Below are 7,701 nucleotides of genomic sequence, written 5' to 3'. Positions count from 1 at the left end.
TTCAGTTTTTCTCTTCCTCCTCACATACTGTGGTATTTTCATCAATTATTCCATGCTACCTTCTGTTTTTGGTGTAATAAGTTTATTGAAACCAAGAGTAAGCTATATTCATGTTGAACTGGGGGAAAATAATAAGAAATGAACTGTAGAATCACTTAGATTAATATTAAACTAAGAAAGTTTTTTCCCCAGGTTCCAAAAAATCTTTATTTCTGATGCACGGGGAAGCCTGAAGTGCAGAGCAAAAATGAAAAAGGATGGAAATGTTGAGACTTTATGAAACTCTCTCAAATTAAGGATTAATATTCAGATTCTCAATGTCATTGCAAAAATTGTAATTACTACAGCATGATGTCTGTTTTGAATCAGCAAAAACAATTTCCAATTTCTCTTTACAATCTTTCACACAATTGGATTCCGCACTCATTGGCATGAAATCTACAGAAGAAAAAAAAAAAAGCAGAAAGAAGATGTTATTTTGATTAACAATAATACAAGTCTCAAATGCAAGTATGGGCAACCTAGAATGAATTAAATGAAAGAATATTTCTTCTATGTTAGTTATGGGCTCCCTGTCGGCAGTTTTGCCACATAGTCCGAAGATATATCTAGCAAAAATTCCTTTTTCTGGAGCGTTTCCTGCAGGGAAAATATGCACTTCATGGAGAATGTCACGTTGTAGACGTTGACGAACACAGCAACTGCTCCTTCTCAGGCTGTCAGGTACAAAGGACTTACCTAAAGGAAGCTGGGTTCCAGGCTCTTTGGTAAGTACCAAGGTAAAGCGTCAAGCTAGTTTAAGACCAGATGACAGAGAATGACAGGCAAATAAAATGTGTCATGACAAATATTATGTGGTGGATAAGGTAGGAAGACTCTGGAAAAACAGAGGGAATCATGTAAAAAAGGAGAATTGTCAAAAAAGGCTTCCAGAGCAGGGGTCACTGAGTCGAGACAGAAGTTTGATCAGGATTACACAGTGTAGCAGAGGCCAGCAGGCAGACTGGGGAAATGGCTAATTTAGAGAGCCAAGGATGTAGAACCTTTGAATCCTGAATAGCAGAGAGGTTAAAGTTCAGAGGTATCAGGAAGAGGTGCGCAAAATGTTGGAGAACAGTCACACTCCACTCACTCTTCCATGAATTTTATCATTCTACAAGAGAGAAGACACCATCATGTGGCTCAGAGCTTCATGCCCAGACCTGAATCAGCTTTCTTCATATGGATGCCATGTCGTAAAGGAACGTGGTTTGAGACCTGAAGGAGAAAAGAAATTTCCACAGCTCTCACTAGATTACCCAATATACTTACAAGAGTATGGGAAACTCCAGTATCTCCGGATCATACACGATTCGCCTTCTACAGCTTCGCATGTCCGCAACTCATGCTCACAGAAATTTTCTTTGAATTTACTGCATTGGTAACAAAGGAGAGCTATGGCTGCAAGAAGAAAAACTGTTCTCAGAGGGGAAGGAAAGAATCCATTGTCACATGCCAAAGAGAGCAAAGGTCATCCAACCTCCCTGAGAGCCTGGTTACACCAAGGGTTTCCCTTAGGGATTTGCTCCAGGAAACATGTTTTAATACCACAGACGAAGCGGGAGCATATGGGGAGATAATCTAATCTAGCCAAACAGTAGACAAGACAGCAGCAGACTGTCAGGCAGGGAGAATGATCACTCTCCAGAGAACCATGCTACTCATGATTCATTTTTTTCACTCACCACAGTGATTACATACAGAAAATGAGCACAGAGCCTGGGCTGAAGTTCCAGGGCTGTGATCAGCATGAGTATTCCTCAGCTTTACTGGGAATCCGTGATTCCTCACTCCAAAGATAAACAAATATTTAGGTCGTTTTTAAAGTATAGAGGTTATGTCAAGTCTTAAGTGGAGAACAGGATGAAGGAAAGACCCAGGAAAGTAAGACAAGGGAAGAAGTCAGATGGCCAGGGATGGAGCCTACCATGTTGAAAACAACCATGTTCCTCAGAAGCCTGATTGGAACCCAAACAAGCTTGAAACAATTGGAGAAATCAGGCACAGCTTAAATATATGCCAGGGTTAAGCCCAGACTTATATCTTAATCATGGTTAAATAACCAAACAAGGATTTACCAGTTCCTATGCAGAGCAGAAAGAGACTCAGCTTAAGTAAGTTTTTCATTTTTTCTTGGCTGATTCTTGAAATTAGTTGTGTTAGAGTCCAGGGATCACTTCAGCTGGAAGATGGTGTGACACTAATTGCTAAGATTAGCCCCATAGTCATTTTATAATGCACTCTGAAGAGGACATAAGCCAGTGGGTGTAAGAAAGGCTGTAAGCAGATCCCAATCTAAGCCCTTCCCTCAACGGCAATACATCAAATCTATCACCCATGCCCTTTTTTCTTTCCTCATTCCTCCCCAAGATTCCTTTCTCTATGTTACTCCAACTATAAATAACCCAAGGGTAATCTCACCATCAGAAGTTTTTGTTCACAGCACAGTAGATGCTTACCTCACTGGACCAGGCTACATGCAGTGTCTAGAAGATAAATGTAAAATAACTTTCTTCTCAACCAGAAAGCTAAGTGATTTTAAAAAAATGAGAAATCACCTCAGAATCCAGTGCAAGCACCAGGCCCTCCATACAGACACAGGCAGAGCCACAATTATCTTGATCTAGTGGGGAAGAGCTGAGACTTGAAGATGGTCCATTTAAACAATGGTATGTAGTGTTCCACGGGACAGTTCATGGAACCCTGAGTGGGTGTGGAGATTATATCCAGTCTGCTACATGATGCCCTTGGAGCACACAGAATATATTGCTTCTAATGTGTGCCCCTGGCTACTTGAGTCCGTGGCATTCCATAATCAGATTTTTTGCCAACTTGCGATCATGGCTATTTGGAAAGAATTTCTTGTTTCTCCTCCCAGTCACTCTCAGATTCACTCTCAAACACTTGAAGACATGTCTCTATTTCTGCCCTTCCTAATTCTATTAGAAGAATGAGGGGCTGTGTTGACCACCAATGTGACCCAGCCATAAGGTAAATTTCACACGTAAGATGCTGCTCTTTGTCTCTAAGATTGAGGACAGCCCTGGTTTCCTCATTCACCTTTGCTCCCTGGCTCTATCAAACCTTACAGTGCTTTGTCTCGTTCATCAACTGGTCTTTTTTGTGCTGATCACTCAGCTGAGAACTACTAGGTAGCTAACTCATACTGCTTCACCGGACACCCTCAGAGGACTCCATGTACCAGATTAACTAGGCCTCTGGGCTCAGCTAACTTAGTGCTTGTACAATAGGCACCAAACCAGATGTCTATGATGGTAGAAATGGGGACTAGATGGTAGAAATGGTACCAACGTCATAACTACTTCCCACCAAATCTGAGTCTCTAATCCAACTACAACAGATCCTGACTCTCATGACCCTAGAACTGCAGAGAGTAGCCAGAGCCAGAAATGAATTAATCTGCTTGAGTGATTTATCGGTTTGTTACATGGAGTGTCCTGAGAGGATCTGGTGAAGTAGAATGAGTGAGGCTACCTAGTTCTTCTCAGATGGCTGATCAGCACAGATGAGATAGCAACTAATGAATAAGACAAAGCGCTGCAAGGTTTGATAGAGCCAGGGAGCCAAGGCAATGAGGAAACCAGAAGCCATCCTCAATCTTAGAGACAAAGGGCAGCACCTTCGAGTGAAATCTCCTACTTCTCATTAAACTATAAACCATTTACATGAAATTCCTTGGTGGGGTTCCTTAATATAAACAAAAAAGTTATATGAATATACTTGAAGAATATTCTCATGCTTCAGCTAGGAAATGATGTGAAAGTGGTCAAAGAAGCTTCGGTTTTAAAATATATGTAAACAGGATGAGAAAACATTGGTGATCATTCCCCTTTCTTTTTCAATGCTTATTTCCTTCCTCTGTTCATTCATAAAACATGGATTTATGATTCTGTGGGAAATGAAATACAAATACATACAAAAGTTACTCAAAAATTATCTCCCTTCCCTCCTTCCCCCATATTTCTCCTTCTGCATTTCTCAGTCTTTCTAAGCAGCCACTAGCAGAATCCCACATCAACTTCCTAGAACTGTGGAGTGAAGCTGATTATGAGAACAGCCGAGCAGAAGCCTTAAGAACAGCTTCTGTCATGGGCAATAGTGAGCCATGCCAAACTCCTGAAGGCATTCAGAGATTTGTGCCACTAGTGTGTGCTTGAAAGATGCAAGTGTGGTGGTTCCAACCACAACCACATTCAGCTTATGGATATGACCTGGGTAGAAGTTGATGAATTTTGGAGGAGAGTGGGATATCAGGAGTTTAACGGCGATGCAGCCAAGGATAGTTACATCCCCCACAAAAATGTTTCATTGCTTAAGCAAATGAATTCATTCCCTGGAACCTAGTATGAAACTGTTGATTTATCAAGTGCCTTTTTCTCCATCCCTGCCCATAAAACTCACCAGTTCCAATTTTCTTTGAGCTGGCCATTTTCTTCAGTGGATATACATCAGGTAATATGAGCTCTCCAGCTTTATGTCAGACTTATGGTTCACAAATATCGATAGCATTACACTGTTGAAACTTAGTGGGCAAGAATTCCCTACTGCTCTGCACGGACTGATAAGACACTTCTGCATCAGAGGATGCAAAACCTAAAATTTAGTCACTTTCTACTTCAGGAAAACATATAGGGTTTCAGTGGTCTGGAACAGGTTGAGATGTCTTTTCTAAAGTGAAGGATAAATTCGATGTGGTCCCTTGTAATCAAGAAAGAGACATGATTCTTCAAAGGCCTGGTACAGGACTGTAGTAGAAATTGAACATATGAACATGGGCCAAATTCCATGCTACTGGCAGTTGCCTTCTTTAACTGGGTGTTAGCTGATGCACCAAGCCCTAAAGCTCAGTGTGTGCAGCAGCACTGCATCACCAAACGGAAACAGTTAATAGTTGGCTCTGAAGACACAACTGATTTACATGAAAAAGCAGACCATGTCTCTTACTCCTGATACTCTACTTTCTCATCCCCAGTCTGAACTTATGAGCTCCTGAGGTGAGTTCCCTGTAGGCAGCTGAAAAAATGTGAGAAGGGTTGGGCCTGGTTTCCAGGAGAAAAAGGCAACATGTAGGCACCATTCAAAAGTGGATAGATGCAACACTGAAGCTCCTTCCTGGGATAACCCTATAAGAAATAGTGAGTGGAAACACCCCTGTTAGGCTGAGCTTCAAGCAATGCAGCTGCTTGTACACTTTGTGTGAAAGGAAAAATGACTATTGTCAAGTACATAATGATTCATGTATTCATTCAGTCAATGTCTTTTTTTTTTTTTTTTTTTTTTTTTCTTTATGGTTAGGTAATTGAAAAGATTGAGAGATCCAAGATGGTGGACTAGAGGGAGGCTGCCTTCCTTGTTGCTCCGTAACTCTGGTTTCAAGCAGAGGATATCTGTTTTTTGGTGAGCAGTTTTTGCTGCTTATCGATTCCCTGCTGTTTACCCCATTTGTCTGCTGTGATCACCTGCAGTCTGCCAGCATATCGATGCGTTTTTTTTAGTGCAGCTTGCTCACTGTCAGGTGTCTATCATCTGCCATTTGCCTGCCCCTCACCTGTCCATCGCCTGCCTTACACCTATCCATCACCCAACGCACGAGATTCACCTCCCAATCGTCTGACAACAGTCAGCAAACTGATGGCCAACTGCTAGTGAAGCACCAGCTGCCTGCTGTCGCCTGGAAGTTCACTGTTACAGTACCTGCAGGTTTGAATACATGTGGCTGCCACCATTTTGAGACAACAGCCAGGCCCTGTAGAACCCCTGGCCAGACTGACTGAGCCCCGTCTCCAGGATCCCTCACCCCAACTGATCACTCCCTGCCTCTGGGGCCCTCACATCGACTGACTGCTCCCTGCCACCAGGAACCCCAGACCAACTGACTGCGCCCTATCACCAGGACCCCAGACCAAATGATTGCACCTGGCCTCCAGGATCCCACAACCACACCAAACACACCCCACCTCCAGGACCTCCTGCTGACCACAGCCACTCCCTGAGCTGCAGCTTGCCTTGTGCCAACACATTTTGAAGCCAGAGCAGCTTGGATAATCCTGGAAGCTGTAGCTTCGATCTTTAGGTGGGGCAAATCCCATCCTGAGAGGCCTGCTGGAGGCTTGAAGCTCATTGTCAGGTACCTCTCATGCATCAGGTTACTGAACTCTGGGAGGTTTCATTACTATATGACTGTTATACTATAGATTTTCTTTTTTCTCCTTATTGAAAAAATTTGTTTTTATTTCTTTACTTTTCTTGCTCTCTTTTCCTTTTGTTTACCTGTTCCCTCAGAGTCTCTTTCTCCCTTTTTTGCATGCTAACATCCAATTTCTTTTGATTACACTCTCACCCTTTCTATTATCTAGAACTTCTGTATATTCTTTTCTTATCCCATTAACAGCTACATTCTACATCTCTCTGCATCCTTTTTGTCCTCCATTAGAAACTGCAGACCTTATTGCAAATCTGTTTGTTTTACTGAAGATAATATTTGAACTCATTCTGTTTATTATGACAATTTTGTTATGGTCCTCATAGGGGCTATTTGGTCTAGGATTGCATAGTGTCTGAATTGGGCACTGCAAATATTGATCTCCCCTTAAAGAAAGGGTTTTGGAAAACCTATAGGGCCATTATAAGCCTATAGGGGGAAATCTGCAATACCCCAGATCTGCACTGCTAGAGGGGAAGATATGTGAACAACATAAAAAAACAAGGGAAGAAAATGATCCAAACAAATCTAGATTCTATATTAATAGAATCCAATGACAGTATGTTAGAAGAAATGTCAGAAAAGAACTTCAGATTATACATGATTAAGATGATTCACGAAGCAAAGGATGAGATAAGAGAGCAAATGCAGGCAATGAATGATAATACCAATAAGCTGAAAGAGCACCTGCAGGAAGCAAAAGATTATTTCAACAAAGAGATAGAGGTTCTCAAAAAAAAACCAAATGGAAATCCTTGAAATGAAGGAAACAATAAACCAAATAAAAAACTCAATTGAAAGTATCACTAAAAGACTAGACCACTTGGAAGACAGAACCTCAGACAATGAAGACAAAATATTTAATCTTGAAAATAAAGTCGCCCAAAGAGAGAAGATCGTAAGAAATCACAAACAGACTCTTCAAGAACTATGGGACATCATGAAAAGACCAAATTTAAGAATTTTTGAGATTGAGGAAGGCACAGAGATACAAACCAAAGGAATGAACAATCTATTCAATGAAATAATATCAGAAAATTTCCCAAACCTGAAGAATGAAATGGAAAATCAAATATAAGAGGCTTACAGAACACCAAATGCACAAAATCACAACAGGTCCACACCAAGGCACATTATAATGAAAACACCTAACATTCAAAATAAAGATAGGATTTTGAAGGCCACGAGAGAAAAGCATCAGATTCTATATAGGGGGAGACCAATACGCATAGCAGCCGACTTCTCAACCCAGACTCTAAAAGCTAGAAGGGCCTGGAACAAAATATTTCAAGCTCTGAAAGAACATGGTTGCCAACCAAGAATCCTATACCCAGCTAAAATAACCTTCAGATTTGAAGATGAAATAAAATCCTTCCATGATAAACAAAACTTAAAAGAATTTACAAATAGAAAGCCTGCGCTACAGAATGTTCTCAACA

The 7,701-nt window shown here is 41.2% G+C and overlaps 1 long non-coding RNA gene across 1 annotated transcript; it reads right to left on the bottom strand.

Annotated features, from left to right (window-relative positions):
- Positions 1-258: 258 nt before the first annotated feature.
- LOC306638722 lies at positions 259-2,241 on the bottom strand. The gene is made up of 3 exons (XR_013757546.1): positions 2,118-2,241; positions 1,312-1,440; positions 259-438 (listed from the first exon to the last, which is right to left on the bottom strand). It is a non-coding gene; the product is annotated as an uncharacterized lncRNA (long non-coding RNA).
- Between the last annotated feature and the right edge of the window lie 5,460 nt (positions 2,242-7,701).

The sequence above is a fragment of the Sciurus vulgaris genome, assembly GCF_902686455.1.
Source record: "Sciurus vulgaris genome assembly, chromosome: 11".
Taxonomy (NCBI): domain Eukaryota; kingdom Metazoa; phylum Chordata; class Mammalia; order Rodentia; family Sciuridae; genus Sciurus; species Sciurus vulgaris.
The sequence above is the reverse complement of the archived record's forward strand: the minus strand, read 5'-3'. Positions and strand labels throughout refer to the sequence as shown.